The 5,000-nt window shown below is 39.9% G+C and overlaps 1 protein-coding gene across 1 annotated transcript in view; it reads left to right on the forward strand.

Annotated features, from left to right (window-relative positions):
• The window catches only part of LOC143281197 (exoskeleton protein RP43-like), a 67,537-nt gene that overhangs the window by 54,235 nt on the left and 8,302 nt on the right, over positions 1–5,000 (forward strand). The gene's annotated exons all lie outside the window — the stretch shown is intronic.

Raw genomic sequence — 5,000 nt, forward strand, 5'->3', positions numbered from 1 at the left:
CACATACCTACCCGCTCGCAAGCATGCACACACACATACACACGCGCGCGCGTGCGCACACACACACACACACATACAACACAGGCGCAAGCACACATACACATGCTCACATACCTACCCGCTCGCAAGCATGCACACACACAGACACACTCGCAAGCATGCACACACACACGCGCGTGCGAACACACACACACACACACACACACACACACACACAGAGGCGCGCGCGCACAAACACACACACACACACACACACAGCAGAAATAAACAAATAGAGATATTACACTTTGTATGATGTAAGTAAATACAGACAACACACATTTCAGTGTAACGTTTACACACACACACACACACACATAGACGCACGCGAGCGCGCGCGCACACACACACACACACATACACTCACAAAAACACACTGACACATAGACGCACGCACGCACGCGCACGCTCACACACACACACACACACATAGGACTTCCAAAATGGCGGAGACTACACTCAGCGGATAATTTCTTCGCGGTAAGAAGTTGTCGCAGACGTTTTGGAAACATGAGAACAAGAAAATCGAGCGGGAAACCAGTTGCAGCTGCACACAGTAAAACCGCTCAGAACAATGAGGCGACCGGACTTCTCCTTAAAACCGGTGAGTCCGTGAAGGTTTTGCGAAGCGAGTCTGGGAGTACTGAACGTACAAAGCAGGTGTCTCATCCCACCGACACGAGTTCCACGAATACAAGACCGATGAGCAATCTCAGTTCCATTCCCGAGATGTCCGACACGATCATGGATCTAAGAAAAATAATAATGGTTTTGTGTGATCGTGTCTCTTCCCTGGAAGCAACTGTACGGGGACAACAAGAGCCAACAAAACGTTGCAGAATGGAACCTGTTTCCATGACAACACAGGCAACACAAACTGAAAGCCCCAGTCTTAGCCCCAGCCCCAGCCCTACACCTACCTACGCCGACCGTGGCCAGTTTCCTCACCAGAGAACCCGGCAGCAGACAAAAAACGAGCAAGCCACCAAGACAAAACTGCCCTTCAAAAGAAGAAAAAAGAGGTTGAAAAATCGGTGACGTCTTGTGACGAAAAGACGATGGATGACGTAAAAAGTACAAAGTCTGGAAGTACATATTCTGCACAGAAAGAAGAAAATGGGGAATTACCCAAGGTAATAATTCTCCATGATTCCGTGTGCAGGAAACAGACTGGGGCAGATCATACCACTTCAAAGCCTCCATGCAAAAAACCCACACAGTGTCTGAAACCAGAAATTTACTTCAAGCTGTCACCACCACAGAGAAAAAGCCTGAAGCTGTTGTCATTCATTGTGGCATCAACGACTTAAGATCAAAAGATACAACAGAAGTCAGTAATTTCTTTACCTCAACATTGAAAGACACTGCAAAGAAAAATCCAACAACAAAGTTCATCGTAAGTTCAGCAACCACTGTCAAAGATTAAAAAACTGGAGGTCAAGAGACAACTGTTCAACGCAGTGGTGGCTTCGGAACTGTTTGACGAAAAAAAACCATATCATTTATAAAGAACGACAACCTCAAGACCAACGCCCTCAGAGACGCTGTCCACCCCAACGGCAGAGAAGCCAGCATCCTCGCAGGAAACATCGGGCGACATGTTCGAGATCTTCTCTGGGAAACACCGAAGAAATCAACACGCAGAGCCAGGTTCCACCATCACCAGAACCCCGCCCCCTTTCATCACGGCTGGTACAATCCTTACAACGCACTGATGGACTGGCCAGTGTTCTATTAACATTTGCGTCAACTTCTGCCTGGCACTGATAAACTTTTGTGCTGAGCGATATTCTTGTTTTGCTGAGTGACCTTTCTTCCTGCCGTTCGCAAGTGCATTTTTTGTTGACAATATTTAGACTATTATTTTGTTTCCCAGTTTCCTTTCATTTACTGTTTATTTTCACCACCATACAGTTTGATTTATTCATAGTATTAATAACATTATATTCCTATCTGATAGGAAAGATAATCAGTAATGAAAAAACAAACGCAATTGCAAATTAGGCTGCTCCAGTGGAACTGCAGATCTATTCTATCTAACCTGACCTATTTGAAACATTTTCTAGCATCAAGTATGTGTGATGTTTTGATTCTGTAGTCACTTAATATCAGTGCATGTAAGCTTCCCAAACTTCCAAATTATTATTTTCCACCAGTATATGAAACTGCGAACGAGGGCAAGAAGTTAAGTACTGCTATTTATATACTTAGGGAATTACAGTATAATCTATGTGAGTCTCCTGTTTTAAAATCTATTGCAAGCTTTGACATACACTCTTGTGCAGCTACAGTAAAATTTAGCAACAAGCTCATTCTTAACGTACTTTCCGTTTATCTTCCTAAAGGTCCAAACGATCGAAATACAGAGTGGGTTAGAACATTACAAGAACAACAGCCTGGTAAATGGGTAATAGCTGGTGATTTCAATGCTCACGCTCCATTCTGGGAAAAGGACTGTAAAAACTGTGACAAGCAATCGGTTAATAGAAAACATCACTGACAGCCCCTTTTATCTTATGAATGATGGTAGTGTTACTAGAATTCCTGACGTCTCAAAACACAGACCAACAGCAATTGACCTGACACTAATATCCCCGGAGCTAGTCCATCATGTACCTGGGAAACACATAAAGACACATTGGGAAGTGACCATGTGCCCTATCATCATTACAATCGCTGATGATGATAATCAGCCTGATAATAACGTCGACATAATTCCAAAATATAAATATAAAAATGCAAATTGGGATTTATTTCAAAACATTCTTACCTCTCATGATTTTGAAAAACTTGAGAATGAGAGTGTAGATGTAATGTATTCAAATTTTACAGAAGCTGTGTTATCAGCAGCTGATATGTCGATCCCAAAAGTAAAGGCTGTGAAGTCAGGTGACCGTTCAGGCAATGTCTGGTGGAATGATGCATGTGAAAAGGCAGTTAATTACAAGAAAGAAACATTTAAGAACTACCTCGCGGACAGTAAGCCCCAAACCACAAAGAAATGAAGAAAGCAAACACTCAGAGTAATATGACTGTAGCCCAAGCTAAAAAAGATCATTGGTAATCATTTTGTTCACAAGAAATTTCAGATCATAAAGACTTTAATAAAGTTTGGACAAAAATGAAAGAAATGAAAAATGGAATAAAGTTACCAAGTTGCCCAATATCAAATGACTCACAAAACAAGTTTCTATCAGATCAGGAAAAGGCAGAAATCTTTGTTGAAATGTTTGCGAAAAATAGCAAATACGAAGGCTTATCACCTGCGTGTAAAACACACAGAGGACAGGGAAGAAAATAGTGCTTTATACAGTGATCCCATTCCGCAAAATGACTTGTGGTTTAATTCTCCTATTACATATGAGGAGTTACAAACCGCTATAGCTTCCCTTGGCAATAAAAAAAAGTTCAGTTGGCATCGATGCACTATCGAATGTGATGCTAAAAACACATCCCAAAAAATTGTATCGTTTTCCTACACAAAATATATCAGAAATGTTGGACATCTGGAACTGTACCACAGATATGGAAAACATCAATAGTTGTACCGGTTTTAAAAGGAGGAAAACCTAAACGTAATAATAAAAAAAAAATAGTTACAGGCCTATTGCTTTGACCTCGCATGTCTGTAAATTGATGGAAAAAATAGTCCTGTTCAGAATTATAACTTACTGCGAAAATACAATATCATTCCAGTGAACCAGGTTGGATTTAGAAAAGGAAGATCAACGGTCGAACACCTAGTAAAGATTACAACTCAAATAAAACATCAGTTTGCTTGCAGAAAAAGTGTCCTCGCAACGTTTTTTGACGTAAAAAAAGCCTACGATCAGGTTTGGCACAAACGTCTTTTATTCAAACTGAAATAAGTTGGAATATCTGGTAATCTTTATGAGTATATTAAAAGCTTTTTATCTAATAGAATTATTCAAGCAAGGGTGGGAACACATTATTCTTTGCCACATAAACTTGACATGGGAATTCCACAGGGCTCAGTTATAGCCCCTATTCTCTTTAATATTCTTATTCAGGATCTACCAAAGGCATTGTCAAATCGTGTAGTTTTAGTACAGTATACTGATGATATATGTATGTGGATTGGTGTCAATCTAAAAAAGTCAACCCCACAAAGAGCACAGAATTACATACGTCGTTTGTATCAGTCTGATCTCGATAACATTGGTAACTGTATGTTTGAAAATGGTCTAGCTTTGTCGACTGAAAAAACATGTATGATGTTGTTTAATTCAGGTGGTAACCCATCTAGCACACCCATTTTTAAATTACTTGGTGACGTCATTGATTATAAACAGGTAGTGAAGTTTTTAGGCGTTTATCTTACTTCAAAGCTGACATGGAACATTCACTTTGATTACATCTTAACAAAGGCAAGGAAAAGTATCAATTTTATGAAAATTATAAGCCACTTACCCTGGGGAATGGATACAAAAACATTGATTCATCTTGCCATGGCCCTTGTAAGATCTAAGATAACCTATACACAAGAAATATTTTTCAGTGCACCTAAATATCTATTACAAAAGATTCAAAGTGTAGACTGTAAGGCTATCAAAATTGCCCTCGGAGTGCCCTCTCATGTATCCAGTCAGGAAACATACAAAACAGCCGGAATTCTTCTCTTAAATGAACATCGTGAGTTAGCAACAGCAAAATTCGCTGTGAGGTACACTTCAATGCCAAAAATTTCATTGCTGATGAACTGACAGTAAGATCAGACATTGATTTTCCTAAAAGAGCTAAAGCCATTTCATCACAAGAAACAGTTGCAACTTACATTTCAAATCTGTTAAAAAAAATCTGAAGTTAACATGAAAGAGTTAGCTGCAAAACCACATCATTCTCCTGTTCCTTTTTGGGAAATGTTGAAAGCGGATTTTGATATCACTTATTCTGAAACAAAAAAGGAAGAAAACATCAATATCGCGACAAGTACTGCCAGA

The sequence above is a fragment of the Babylonia areolata genome, chromosome 1, assembly GCF_041734735.1.
Source record: "Babylonia areolata isolate BAREFJ2019XMU chromosome 1, ASM4173473v1, whole genome shotgun sequence".
NCBI classification, from domain to species: domain Eukaryota; kingdom Metazoa; phylum Mollusca; class Gastropoda; order Neogastropoda; family Buccinidae; genus Babylonia; species Babylonia areolata.